Genomic DNA, 15,645 nt, shown 5'->3' with positions numbered 1-15,645 from the left:
TAACCGCTCGTGTAATGATGTCATGACAGAATTTGCTTAGTTCTTCGGCATGGCATTTGAGCTTTGGCTTGAACTTTCTTAGTTTCCATCTGTAGCTAAACTTCTTTTGTTTTGACTTTTTTTCTTTTAGCATTTATCTACATTTACATTGTCGTTGGTTTATATACTTACTTTTACTTTTCCAATAATATTATTTTCTTCTCTCTATTTATATAATTTGTTTCTCTAAATTTTGATTCATAATTAATCTTTACTTTTATATGTAAGAGTATGAAGAATTAGATGTGAAAGCTAAATAAATAAAAACTATACTTTGCATCATATTTTAGAAACCTGTTAACCGTTTAGTTTTGATCATACTCTCCACCTTTATAGTTTTTTTAGAATGATGACTTTCTTGTGTGTTAGGTCACCGCACTCTCCAATTTGGAAAGGTACGTTGCCTCCACTATGACCAGACTATGTCGTCTTAACCGGGGTCACGTCGGCTTCAGAGTTGGGCTTGGGCGTTCCCACGTGAAACCATACCGCCGACTGCCACCATAAGAGCAGAACTCTCGGGCGTAACAATTGGTACACGAGACATATGCACAGTGGAACTAAAACCCGGGCAGGCTCGGGATTCAAACTGGCAACCTCGCAAGGCTTAGCTCAAATATTTCATGTCAATATCTACCAAAGTATCATAAGTGGAAATCGAACTATAGAACCCAAACATCTTACCACTAAGGCATAAGTGAAGGATTCCATCTCTACGGTTGATACTTGATACTCCTTATAATGTATAATTGGGTATAATTAGTTCTTTTTTTCAGTTGTATATATTCAATACACTCTTAGAAAATTAAGATGTTACATAAGGTAAGAATTGGTACACGAGACATGCAAATGTTTTTCTCCATAATTTCTCATAAAATGAATTTAATGCTCAAAAGAATTGGTGCACGAGACATATGCACATGTCTTTCTTCATAATTTGTCATAATTGAATTTAATGTTCAAAAAATTGGTGCTTCGACTATTTTACATGTCTTTCATCATAACATACACAAATTGAGTTTAACGCTCAATAAAATGGTTTTCCAAAAATGGTTTTCCGACATTTATAAATTGCTTTACGGTGTAAGAGATTTCCCCAGTTGGTATAATTGGGTATAATTAGTTTTTTTTTCAATTGTATATATTCAGTACTCTTAGAAAATTAAAATGTTACATAATGTTTTCCAATATGGATGTTTTGTAACACGCTAATATCTTTTATTTATGCATTGATATGTTCTTTTCGTGTATCTATATTATTTTTATTTTCTTGATAGTTACGAATGAACATGATATGTTGTTTATGTGATATTAGTCCATATGCGATTATGAACTTTAGTAGCTTATGATCTCTCGTAATTCTATTATATCAACTAGTTTCTTATTGAGAGTTTGAGACTCTTGTAGTCACTAGTCAGGGCCGGCCATAAGGTGTGGTCAAGTGGTCGACGGTCACAGGCCCGACACCACGTAGGCTCGATTTTTTACTTTTTTTATTTTTTGTAAATTATATATATTTTTATTAAAACAATATGTATATTTAGTGTTTAAACCCAAAGGTTTTGGTATCTACTCTCATTTGAGGCATGTTTAAACATTTTTGTACAAAAGTTTTTTACACAACCCAATTATAACCAAGTAAACCCATTTAAAAATTATATTGTTTAAATCCAACAAAATACTCCTTTTATTAAGGCCTAAAAAAATTTCGCATTCGACCCAAATTTTTTTTTCTTTCTCGAAGCTGGCTCCGCTTGTGGTTAGTAGTTTTTAAAAGAGAACACCCATGTAGATACACATCTTTTAATATGATTATTAATTACGTAGACTTGTTGGTTATTTAGTTATTTTCTTTGGTTAATACGTTGTTGACTCCTTTTATTATAAACATTGTATTTAAGTACATTGTTACTCGTAGAATTGATTTATGATTGGGTTTGTTTAAAATAGAAGTGCACAAAAAAACCGGTTCCGGAACCGAACTGGTGGAACCGACCCGGAACCGGTTCCAGTTCCTACCCGATGGACCAAATACCCGGTTTGGGTATTTTTGTACCCGAAAATCATACCCGGTTCCTCTATTTGTATTTCTCAATCGGTTCCAACCCGGTTCCTAATTGTACCCGGTCCGGTTCCTACCCAAAATAACCAGTTCCGGCGGTTTTTTTTGAAAAGGTCAAACACAGGTCAAACTAGCCGTTGTAACCGGTTCCAACGGTAATATAGCCGTTGGAACCGGTTTTTAAGAAACAAAAGAGCCGTTGTAACCAGTTCCAACGGTAATATAGCCGTTGTAACCGGTTCCAACGGTAATGTAGTCGTTGGAACCGGTTCTTGTGGCCCAAAACCTATATATAAGTTGTTTTCCATTACTTGTTTCACCACCAAACTCAAAAACAAACTAAAATATTTCTCCTTTAGCAAACCCGACCATCCAACTAAATATTATTATGGCACCCATCAAAAAAACTAACAAGAAGGCTAAAAAGAGTGTTTTTATTGAACCCGTTCGTGCTATGGAGGACCCAAATGTTCTTGCGGTCGTCACCCATAATCGCAACCAAGACATATGGAAGAATTGGGATTTGATTGTGAATGCCGAAGGTAAACAAAAGGCTCGTTGTAAACTATGTGGAACACAATTAAAGCACGATTCTAACTCGACTTTGAGAAAGCACATCGAGAAGCCATATTGCAATGCCTTGAAAGGGATTGGCGCGACCGATCAAGTTGACTTGGGTAAAGATGGTACGCTATTTCGTTACAACACGACTCAAGTTCAAGATAGAATGGCAAAGTTCGTTATTTAACGAGGTTTGTCGTTTAACCACTTTGATGACCCGGATTTGACGCCGTTGATTCGAGAAACTCTACAACCGCGATACACACATGTAAGTCGTACTACCTTAAAACGTCATTGTATCAAGTTGTGGGAGTGTGCTAAAAAAGAGTTAATCGATTTTTTTCATTCTTTACAAGCGATGGTTAGTTTAACTACCGATATTTGGTCGGCACCACACGGGTTGCCCGAATCATACATATGTGTCACTGCTCATTGGGTTGATCCGGTGACATGGCAATTGATGAAACACACCATCGCTTTTGAAAACTTCCCGTTCCCACATATCGCCGAAAAATTGTTTGAATTACTTGATGAAGTTATAACGACTTACAACTTGAGAAATAAAATATTTTCGATTTCGTTTGACAACGCTTCAAACAATACTAAGGCGGCCGAAAAATTTATCATTAAATATTCACCACCTTGTTTTGGGGATTTTTTTTCATGTTCGATGTGTTGCACGTATCATCAACTTGGTTGTTCAAAAAGGTCTCGACAATGAAAACATCTGTGACGATTTAAAATTATTTAGACTTATGTTACAAGATGTCTTCAAAAACGGTAAAAGAAGACATCTTGAATATAAGAACTATTGCAAGTCGGTTGAAAGAAAGTATTTGGGGCCGAATTGGGACGTTCCAATCCGTTGGAACTCAACTTGTCATATGTTAAAGTGTGCTTTTGCCCAACGCCAAACTTTACAATCTTTTCATAAAAATCTTGTTGATGAACGCGAGGCTGATATGCTTCCGGAAAGTGTTTGGGTCAATGTCGGTATTTTGTTGGAGTATCTTGACGTGTTCAAAAACTCAACAACAAAGTTATCGGGAGTCTATTATCCTACTAGCTGTTGGGTTTTGCAAGAATTGTACTACATGTCTTGCACTTTTAAAAACTTTGCGGAGAAAAACAAACTCTTCAAGAATATTGTTGCGGTGATGAAGGAAAAGTTCTTAAAATATTTTGAAAACATACCGCCGGTCTTTACTTGTGCCGCCGCATTAAACCCCAATTGGAATGTTCATGGGGTTGAGACAACGATCGAGGAAATATTCGACAACATGGGTATGCACGAGATCGACCCAAAGTTGTCGACGGAAGCGAAGGAAAAGTTCAACGAAAACCTTCAAGACCTTTATAACTATTATTTTCAAATGTATGGTCCAAGCACGAGATCGTCTTTTGTGAAAAAAACAACTAGTAGGCCGTGCAATGACCCACTTATAAACTTGATGAATGCGGTTCGTGAATCGGTATCTAAGAGGCAAAGAGGAAACACACCAACTAGCGAACTTGGTCGATATAGTGGAGCAAACTATGTTGAGGGCGCAACGGTTGACGAAATTCGCAATATTGATTTGTTGGCTTGGTGGAAAGGAAAAAAAACGAATTTCCCATTCATCCGCCATGGCTCGTGATTTGCGTGCCGTACAAGCCTCAACGGTTGCTTCCGAATCGGTTTTTTCTCTTAGTGGGAGGGTACTATCTATGCGAAGAACAAAATTAACTCCCGAGTCTCTAGAGGTTTGCATTTGCCTAAAGGACCATTTGGATGCGGTGGATCATGTACAACACAAGGTGAACTTTGAAGACGAAATACCAATAGAGCGTCCTATTCATGATGAGGAGGCGGAGGACGGGCTTTCTTCCGATAACGAAGACGAGGGTAAAGACGAGAATGAAGACGATGGTGAAGACGAAGAAGAGTTGTAATTTGTGTTTTTTATTTGTTTTAGTAAAATTATTTGTAACAAGTTCAACTAATATTTAGTTTTGATTTGTTTAATAATAACTACTTTTGTTAGTCATGATTAATTTTTTGTTATTTTTTTAATAACGACGGGCATTTTATTTATTTAAACAATAACTATTACAAAAATTATTAAAACATAAACGATACTAAACATAACAACGAAAACTAAAAAACAAAGTCCGGCGTTTTAATCCGGCGTTCTACAACGATTAAGCGTTGTCACCGGCGGTAGATGCTTTGGTTGTAGAGTCGGACGACTCTCCCACTTCCGCTTTTTTAGCATCCAAACTTCTTTTCTCTCGACAATACTTATTCGTATGTTTTCGTAATGTCGAGTTGGACCCTGCTTTAAGAAACTTCAAGCAATATTTGCAACAAGCCATCTCTTGTGAGTAGGCCTGTTCAACGGGTAAGACCCTACCCTTTTACCTAATACCCTACCTGGACCCTTTACCCTTTTAGGAAGAAACGTGGACCTGAGACCCTATCCTCTAAACAAGAAAAGGGTTGGGTATAAATAAAGGTTTTAAGGGTCCAACTCTTTACCCTTTAAGGCAGTAATCACATCTCTTTTTCTGCATTTACTAGTTGCATATCTTATATATGACTTTAATATATGAAACCTAGTACAATTATACTTTCATTTAGTAATATAGTAAAGTCTAACTTTGAAAGTTAATCATTCATTTGAACTTATGCATAAAATATTCACATTTACAAATTACATGTAGAGAACAATTCAATGATTTCCATATATGTGTTTCCAGTCAGTAGTATGACCCTTTATTTTTATTTTTCTTTGCAATTTGGAAATTTCGGATGAATCTTATATGAAATATAAATCTCTCATAAATTTCAGATTAAACGCGATTCTCGTATATATCTAGAAACTAGTAAACGGGTCAAGGGTTTGAAAAAGGGTCGGACCCTTGAAACCCTTTTACCCTTTAAGGTGAAATTTAAATACCCTTTACCCTACCCATATTATATATTCGGGTCTAATTAAGGGTTTTATGAGTCGGGTAATCGGGTTTCAAGGGTCCGACCCTTATCTTGCTCACCCCTACTTGTGATTCGGTCATGAGACAAATCGTAATGAACCCAGACATCGGGGCATCGTGTTGTTTCGATCAACATAACAACGTCGTCATTAGTTGTCATTTGTTGTCGGTTTAAGCTTAATTGTGTTTTGGAGTGTGTTTTATAGTTTTGGAAGTGGTATAACAAGTACACACCATACCTTGCTATTTATAGAATGTAAATAACCTAATTATAGTAAAAAAAAACCGGTTCCAACGGTCAAAAACGGCTATATAGCCGTTGGAACCGGTTTGTAACGGCTAGTTTATTTGAAATTCAAAAAAAACCGACGGAACCAGTTTTTACGTAATAACCGGTCCCGGTTCCTACCCTACCCGGTTCCTAAAAGTTGGCATTTCGGGGCATCGATTCGGGTCGGGAACCGAACCGGTTCCTGATTGGAACCGGTGCCATTTCCTACCCGGTGTGAAAAAACCCGGTTCCGAACCGGCTCGGGTTTTTCAACAGTACCCGATTTGTGCACGTCTAGCTTAAAATGCACAAAAATTATTCTAATAAACACTTGATGTTAATCTAATATATATAAGAGAAGAAAACCGGACGCAAGTCTTTATGTTAGAAAAACGGACGCAAGTCTTTTTTAGAAAGATATATTATTACTTGTCCTTATTTTATGTAAGTGAACAACTCTCCATGACTATAATATGGCCATAACTAATGGAACAATATTGTATCTCATATGACAGGCACTGCCGAGAGAAAATATGGTATTTTTAGTTTAAATGCGGATTGCAATCACCGACCACAAGCAAGCCTTTGTCGCTTTTTATGCGAGGAAAGCTCAAAGCCAATCCTTAGTCACAAGAGTCATAGAGTCTTGTTAAGTGTGTAATCGTTTACATGAGCCATGCAATAAACCTCTCAATCCTAGTTTAAATTCTCATGGTTAACATGGGGCACCACTTAACCAAAACCATCTCTAGATTCCAACACTCTTCACAGTCACCAGGGAAATTCTAGGTCAGACCGCTAACTGCCGATTTCTAACCATTAATTGTGGGTTGGTTTACACAAGCGGGTTGTTTCAAACCGAATCTAACCATTTGAAGCTCAAACCGGCCACCATGTTTCAGTCTGGACAGTTTCAACAGTGTATGAACACGGAACAGCAATATCACAAGTTACCGCTTGATGGCCATAACCGCTTGCGGCTGCTGACTAACCCACACCCCTTCAACCGCGTTCACCAGATACCTACAATATATAAAAAATACAAAAAGAAATTCACATAGATCCCAACAATGAAAAACAACTGCATTAACTCCAGACAACATATCAATTCAGAAACAGCAGCATCTAAGTCAAGTAGTTCAAAACACAACAAGAAAGAAAACACGGTTTATAACGAAACAAAAGAGATTCAAACAAAGTCAACCTCAAATAAACATAGTCAACTCGGGCCGACTGTAAACATTATCGCCTTCGTCCTCAAGCACAGGATACGCCGCCACAAGTGCATCTTGAGCACCAATATAAAGCGAGTTATAGATCTTCCAATAAACTTCTCGAACCTTCCTTGCCGGATGAAACAAACCCTGCAAACAGTAATTAAGCACCACAGCAGCACCCAATGCCACACGCATCCCTTCGATCGCTTCCATAACTGCATTAATAACATGGGGTGATGTCTCAAAAATATTGGGCCACACATAGTTCAACAAGTGGACCAACGCGTCCTCGCACCCAAGCCCAGCAACACCCAGAGCCATGTGCTTAACCGCTGAGGCTGCGGTCTGTCTGTGAACCAGGTCCCGGTCCATAAGTGCGTCTTCAAGTAATGGAGTCACCGCATAGATGTAATCCTTACCCATCTCACCAATATACTCAAACAGAAACGATAAAGATTTCAACACACCATTTTGCACGTTTAACTCCGGCACACGATATTCATTCATTAACGCGGGTAAAACCGTGAATGGTGAGCATGTTTCCACAACAATGGCTATAGCCACAGTCGTGCAAACATGGTTTTGTCTTTCTTGGACTTTAAGGTTGTTTAAAAGGGTGGCTAAGACGTCTTGTGGCCCAATGGCTTTAGCTATGTAACCAAACGTGTTAACAGCGGCTCGCCGAATCCCTTTTTTGTGGGCTTTGAGCATTTCAAGGAGCTCGAAACAGATTCGCATCCATTCACGAGCGGGGACAAACTCGGCACCACGATCAGCAATACGGCCCACCAAGTCAATGCAGTTTTCTTGAACCTTTTCGTGTCGATTTTTCAAAATTGGCGTCAAACGTGGAAGCAAGTCTTTTATTGGTGGGGTAATTTTGGTCATACCGATAACATTCACGATTGCTTTCAAAGCACCCAGAATTGAACCAAGAACCTCGGGATATTCTTCTCCTAAATATTCGTATAACACGACACCGAGATGCCCCATGAGTTGTTCTTCTTGGCATTGTTTCATAACCACTGCGATTCTTGAAATCAGATCTGCAGCTTGTTGTCTTACTTTTGCACTTTTGTTGTTTAACCGCCATTTTATGGTACCACATATTTGTGGAAGGTACGGTTTTACCCTTTGACCAAGAGAGTTGACCACTGCACCGAACCCGTTAAGCATAACGTTTGCATCGTCGCTGGTTTGTTCTTGGAAGGCGTACAGAATACCATCGATTAAAAGCTCTTCTAAACGGGAATCGATATCTGATGCGCCTAAATTTGCTACAACCTTTTCAATTGTTTCCATCACCATTCTTCTATACGGTTCACTTTCATCTTTCAAATCTTCAACGATTCTTGCTATAATATCAGGAACACCAACTTTGTTTACAATCTCAACCGTTGTTTCAACAAGTTGCTTATAATTTCTTCGATCCAACGCCATTCTTCTAACCCAAAAGTTTCTGAAAAACTCTGGAAGAATATCACTTCGAATGTAATCAGCTTCAACACCTTCAGTGCTCACACACTGTTTCACCACTTTCAACACAATCTTCTTCATTTCTTCATCAGGAGATTGAAACTCACGAATCAAAATAACCATAACTTCTTTTGTGTAGTATCTAGCATAAATGGCATCCATTAATGGAATAATAAAACCGATTGCTTTCAAAAAAGCAGCCAAAACCTTCCCACGGTGGGACCGAATACCTTTCCATAAAGGCTTAAGAAACGAATCAAAGCTTTCAATACCGTACGGAGCAGCTGCCTCAGCAAGTGCCGCCAGTGACAAGGCGGTGATGGTTCTAACCTTTTGATTCTCATCATTGAGCCCGTGTTCTATAATTTCAACAAGTGATCGTAAATGAGGAAGAACCGCACACCCTATTAAAATAGCGATTTGTTGAACAATTTTAATTCCCGTGTGTCTAGCTTGCCATGACTTCTTACTTTGGCAAACAGCTTTCAGAAAAGGTAATAAAGCAGGTATTCCAAGTGCTGATGCAACAACACTAAAAGCTCTTGCAGTTGTGTTTCTTACATACTCATCAATGTTATCAATATCAGGTCGCATAGCAGCTATCATAGTTGCTAATCCAGCTGCTTTGCTGAGATTGGATATGATTTCTCTGCCTTCCACACGAGCATAATAATCTTCATCAATCAATAAAGGTTCTATCACAACAAGAATTTTATGAACATAAGGTCGAACAAGCTCGTCTAGCTTGTAAAGAACTCGGTCAATGACTTTAACCAACAGGTGTCTCTCTTGGTCTTCTAAAGTGGGCTGCATAAGTAATGGAAGAATACGGTTGAATAACGGACCAGCACCAAATTCACGGGCTTTGTCTGTTAACTGTCTCAAAGCTGTCTTCCTCTGTGGTGGGGTGGGGATCCCGTTCTTGACCTTGAGCAACAGTTTCATGATCTTTCTCTCTTTTTGTTCATCTGGTGATAACTCTTCTTCATCTTCTTCATTTAACAAGGCTCCAAAGTACTGGTAATCTTCTGGTTTCATGAATGGAAGTCCACCTGGCATTTCTTTGGGAACATCAAACTGTTGACCTCTGTTTTCTTCAGGAATGGCGTATAGAGGCGTTCCCAAAGGAGTCGGTGTAGCAAGCAGCTTTCTTGCAGGAGTTCTAATGGGAATATAAGAAGCAGGTGGTTCCAAAATCTTGTACCCTTCTTGTGGAAACATTGAATCGAGTTCTTCATCAGTTAGTGGACGGTTCCTACCCTCAATAACCGGCTGCAGGTGTAGCACCACCAGGTGTGGCACTTCCCATGGTGGCCGGTGTTTCATCCCACCTTGATCTTTGACGTTTTGGTGTCGGGGTAGCAAGACCAGACAGCTTTGGTGTAGCATCCCATGTCATGCCAGCTGGAGTAGCGCCAGGTGTCACTCCACCAGCTGGTGTGGCGTCTGAGTCAGCTAACCGACCAGGTGTAGGCGTTTCATCCCACCTGTTTTTCCTTGACATTGAAGGAGTTGCATCACCAATTCTACCAGGTGTTGGAGTTGCATCCCATCTTCCAATCCCGGGAGCTGAATCAGGCATATCCCAATCAGAACCAGTTTTAGCCTTCTTTGAGCCTGAATCATCTTGAGACTGATCCCATCGGTTCCTTCTTTTCTGAGCAGGATGTGAAGCAACTGCTTCCTTATCTTTCCCAGCTGCCTTATTCTCCTCTTCTTCCTTCTTCCTCCTAGCAATCACTTTCAAAGTCTCCTCTTTCTCTCTTTTCAATGCAGCTTCCCTCATAACATCAGCATAAGTTCTTGTTTCAGGTTTAGGAGTTTTATCGCCACCAGCAAAAGCATCATGTCTTTCTGGAGAAATAACCTGATTCAACCTCCTCCTTCTGTAATCATCTTCTCTATCAATAATCCTTTGTGACTTCTTAAACCCAAGAGCCTCATCATCAGCGCCCATTGGCATATCATTCAAGAGAGATTTAGGAGCAGTGTAAGAAGCTAACTTCCTAGCAACCTCATTATCCATAGCATCAGCGTTATCTTCATCATCATTAGCAGGAATCTCCCTGTTATAATCCTGAAACCTATTGCTTCCATCATAAAGATCAGTATCAAAAGTGATAGCGTTCGGAGCTAGTGCTGCCTCCATTTTCTTCCTTTCTTCCTGTGTCTTTGCAATCTCCAAATCCACTGAACCCATATTTCCAAATCTACAAAAATTGAACCAACAAACAACATTAGTACGGCACATATCAATTAAAATCCAAAATAGCTCAAAATCAAAAGATAATCCACATAAGCATACACGAAATACGCCATAAACCTAGCACAGACTAAAATCCAAAAATACCTCAAAAATCAACAAATAATCCACATAAACATATACGAAAATAAACCGTAAACAAAGCACAAACTAAAATCCAAAAATACCTCATAATCAACAAACAATCCACATAAACTTAAGCGAAATTAAACCGTAAACCTAGCACAAAGTAGCCTAAATTTGCACCGATCAATTATCATCCAATATACCTCAAAATCAACAAATAATCCATATAAACATACACGAAACTAAACCGTAAACCTAGCATAAATTAGCCTAAATCAGTTACAGATCTATTATCATCCAGAATACCTCAAAATCAACAAATAATCCACATATCCATACACGAAACAAAACCGTAAACCTAGCACAGACTAGCCTAAATCATCCAATAAAATCAAAAGCACTAAAACAGCAACGAAAACCTAAATATCTTTCTGGAAAGAATAAACCGACGTGATTAAATGCCTAAGCACAGAAACTACAAAATAACAGTATGAATCGTTGGCAACGAAGATATATAGATCGCGTAAAACCGTACGTAATCGACTAATAACACGCGTAGAAATTATTATGAATACCAGAAACGATTATACTAATTATTATTATCAGAGATAATTAAACTTATTGCTGAAGAAAACGAAGCAGAAAGAAACTTACTAGGGTTTGTTGTGACGAACAAATCCGACGAGTGTGTGGATGCGAATAAGAGAAAATGAAATTGGGGATTTTATTTTGTATAGTATAGTTAGGGTGGTTCAGGATTGACCGGATAAATACGAGTCGAGTCAGCATTCTAGAAACCCAAATAACTACCAAACCAGTCCTTCAACTATTGGGTGTCTTTGGGTTATTCGGTCTCAATCTGGTTTGTTTTTGGTTTACAGATGAGTCGAGCTACTCGAGATCGAATCAATAAAAATCTAGAAAAAAAACGAGTCTTAGGGATCCCAAGCCGAGCTTGAGCCATATATAAAGCTCGTTTAGTCATCGACGTTTATGCTCTTCGAGCCTTATGTGTTTACTATAGAGTTTAACTCTTTTGGACTTCTATGTATTAATTTAATATTGCACAACCGAGCTTGAGCCGAGCTTTGGCTACATTAAGGTTGATAACGTGAGTATTCTTACCCACTCATAATCATAAAAGCTCGGAATTTAAGAAGATACAAGCATAAGCTCTCAAGTAAAAAAACTTATAAGTTTGAAGCTTCATCACAACATCTTCTGAATCTACAAGCTTAGTGGCATATTGATATAGTCGCGCTACAATAAACCTAAGAAGTCAACTATGAAGACATAAGGCGAAAGTCTATTGAAAAATAACTATACAGATTGAAAGTAGATTACACCTTTCACAAAAAATGGATAATTTACTTGCACATGTTAAGCTAAGAGATGGCTCTTTACCACATAAAGTTGTTAGTCTAACCAGGGGAAGCTCTTAGCTCGTCTATAAAAGGAGTCACATGCACTTGTTATTGTTATTACTCATTCCATTTTCTCTCTTTTTTTTCTCTATGCTTTATTAACTCTAAAACACGTCTCATATTTATCACCTCTTGATCCGGTATCTTACTCACACGTTGGTGGCTGATCACATGAGACCCCCTCGTGCAGTGAGGCTTAGGAATAAATAGAAAAACCCAAATAAAAATCTTAATAGTATTTATGTAGTGAGAAATTGTAAATACCCCTCCACTTTTCTACTTATTTGTCTTATTATAAACGTATGGTTGACAAATGACAACTCATGCATCCATATGCTAAAAAAACGTGCATCATGCTCGGGTTAGGATCATCGGCTTGGTGGTTGGGCATCCTTAACATGTGCATGTAGGCCATCTTGCTTAGTTTGAAATTAACATCGTTTGGGTAGTTGGGGTCGGTTGAGTCAGTTAGGTGGTGATCGGGCGAGGATCGGTTGAGCCATCGATACAAATTGGCCGCAAACGAACTTTGAGTGGTTGAATGGATTCATATTGGGTTGTTTTTTTGTTTTTTTTTTAAAAAAAATTGTGAAAAGTTTTGTAGAGAATGAGAAATAGTTGTCGTGTTTAAAAAATTGAGATGGACTGAGTTTAAAAAAGATTTTGGTTTTAACATAATATATGATTTTACTTTTTTTTATTAATATAGCTCTTTTTTGAAAAATGTGCAACCCATCGAGTTTGGCACGGGCAACGCTTGGTACACCGTACACATGGCCTAAATACAGAGATTAGATAAAATCCATAATTTAGACTGATTCGGAAAAGCTTTTGATAACCCGACCCGTGTACTGTCGGGTGAGATTTTTCAGAAAAGATTGTGGTAATGACACATGAGGGAGTCATTGTTCTTTTATTACATTAGGAAGATTACTAGACTTGAAAGAAACAATGGTCGGCTTCGAGGGGACGAAAATTTTTTTTTACCAAAGGCGAAATAATTTTTGGGCCTTAAGTAAAATGAACATTTTGCTGGGTTTAAACAGTTTAATTTTAAGTGAGCTTACTTGGTTATAATTTGAATTGTGTAAAAGACTTTTGTATAAAAATAAACTTAAAAATGTCTCAAATAAGACTAGAACCCACAACCTATTGGTAGATGTCATACTTTTTTTTAGTTTTTAATTAAATTCAAGACCGATTACAATAATGTGGCACTAGACCAAGCTAGTGGTTATGTAACTGTGTTAAAACATTGATTATACATAATTTTTCATAAAAATACATATAATTTAAAAAAAAAATTCGGGTCTAGCAAGTTGTCAGCCTGTGGCCGTCGACTACCTTGTCACACCCTTAGGCCGCCCTGAAAGAGACTTTTACCTCTCTAAGTCCATATGTAGTGGGAACATTATATGAGTTGAAAACGACAATACACGGTCTTATAAATATAGAAATATTTATGTTGGTGCATTTTGTGACCGTCGCTATTAAATTCTGACCAGCAGAGACGCCATAGGCGAAGTTAGAACAACTTCGCCATAGGCGAGGTTAGAACAACTTCGCCTACTGGCCCAAGCCCAAGCCCGCGAAGTTGTTTATCTATATATATGTGTGTCTTGTTTAGGGTTTAGTATCCAGAAAGTTAGAGTGTTTTGGTGATCAGTTCAATTGTCTAGAGAGAAACAGAGAGGGAGAGTCGTGTGGGACGACCCGAGGTAGAGCTCACCTCGGGTCGGCCGTGTCTTTGTTTTTGTTCGGTTTGTAACGTGGTTTGGTCATTATATAAAAGATCTGCAGATTCGTTTATTCCATTCGTGTGTTTGTTCGTGTGTTAGTTTATGTGTAATCGTGTTCTTCGTCTTCTACACCTTAAACGAGCTAGGAGGATTCCGCACTCCTAGACCTCGTGCGGATCTCGTATCGATCAGCGACGCCCCGGGGGGACTTACAATTTATAAGCTAATAAGGAAACCCCCGTAAACTTCCTTACAGTCCCCACGGAAGGGAGATCCACTCTACGACCGGCAGATTTGCTCGTCTTTGGTTGGGCCGGGGGGAAACACGCTTGTGTTGACCTCACAGGGGTATCTCCTTTAGCTGGTTTGAGGGATAATGGGTTTGTAGCTGGGCAAGCAATGAAAAGGGCTGAAACGAAGATGGTGGAGAAACATGCTAAAGCCTGCGAAGAGAACCAACATGTTTTTGTCCCCTCTGGCTTTTGATACCTTTGGCTCCTTGGCACCGGAAGCTATCCGTTTCCTAACCAGGGTTCAACGGGTTGTGCATAGCAATGTATCGACTCCAAAAGGGGCAGAGGTATGTCTTTAGCAGGTTAGGGTTTGCAATTCAGAAAGGGATGGCGGCGCAGCTTGTTGCCCGCCTACCTGCTATGTTGATGTAATATCTATGTTTCTTTAATGCATTGAATCAAATTTTAAATAGAAATATATATAATTTTAAATGAGTTTCTGCTATAGTTGGTTGTACAATATGCTTTATAAGTGGTTTATGCAGTGTGTCTTATACTGTATGCTACTGATGTTGTACATAGGCTTTTATAATGCATCGAGTGAATGTTAAGACAGTGCATTACCTTCAGGTATATTCGGATATTCCTATTGGTTTGATCCTAACAATTTGGTTTGTTTATTATCAAAGAAACCACATTTGTGTTGGATTAATTTCTATTCCGGGTCACAAGTCGGTGAACCGGGCCTAAGAGGCTTTAACAAGTCAGTTAAAGTCTAAGGGGTATTATGAAACATTCTTTCATTTGCTTAGTGACCAAGTTCACCTTGTTGGCCAAGTTGATCTTGTTGCCCAAGTTCAACTTAGTGGCCAAGTTGAGTGGTGGACACATATTATGCTTGGTGACCAAGTTGGGTTATTAGTATAAATACATGTACAAAGTTAGTGTTAGATACAACAATAACAAACAAAACAATCACCACCATCACTACCAAATATATTGTAATCAGTTTTTTAAGTTATATTTTCTGGTTATAATATAAGACGGTTATTTTTAAGTTGTGCATTAATTATCGTTTATCATTCTTGAATTTGCTTATAAGATGTGATGAAGTTAGAAGTAATACTAAATAATACTATATATAGCCCATAGTAATTACTAATTAGGTTGCAATTTTTTTCTTTCTTGACAACATACAATTGTGTCTATTTCATGATAAACTATGTTAGAGGAAAATCATAGAACTTAGGTGTTAATATGATTGCTACTTGGAGTAATAATATATGCATGCACATTGATGCATGTATAAATGTGCATACAA

At 38.3% G+C, this 15,645-nt stretch overlaps 1 pseudogene across 1 annotated transcript; it reads right to left on the bottom strand.

Annotated features, from left to right (window-relative positions):
• Positions 1–6,941: 6,941 nt before the first annotated feature.
• LOC143549999 (uncharacterized) lies at positions 6,942–11,654 on the bottom strand (annotated as a pseudogene). Its single transcript, XR_013138244.1, has 2 exons — positions 11,583–11,654; positions 6,942–10,809 (listed from the first exon to the last, which is right to left on the bottom strand). The product of XR_013138244.1 is annotated as an uncharacterized LOC143549999 (transcript).
• Positions 11,655–15,645: the final 3,991 nt, after the last annotated feature.

Source organism: Bidens hawaiensis, unplaced genomic scaffold, assembly GCF_021521415.1.
Source record: "Bidens hawaiensis isolate Kalapana, Puna unplaced genomic scaffold, B.hawaiensis_p1.1 tig00015891_1, whole genome shotgun sequence".
NCBI classification, from domain to species: domain Eukaryota; kingdom Viridiplantae; phylum Streptophyta; class Magnoliopsida; order Asterales; family Asteraceae; genus Bidens; species Bidens hawaiensis.
This window is presented reverse-complemented; position numbering and strand designations above follow the sequence as displayed.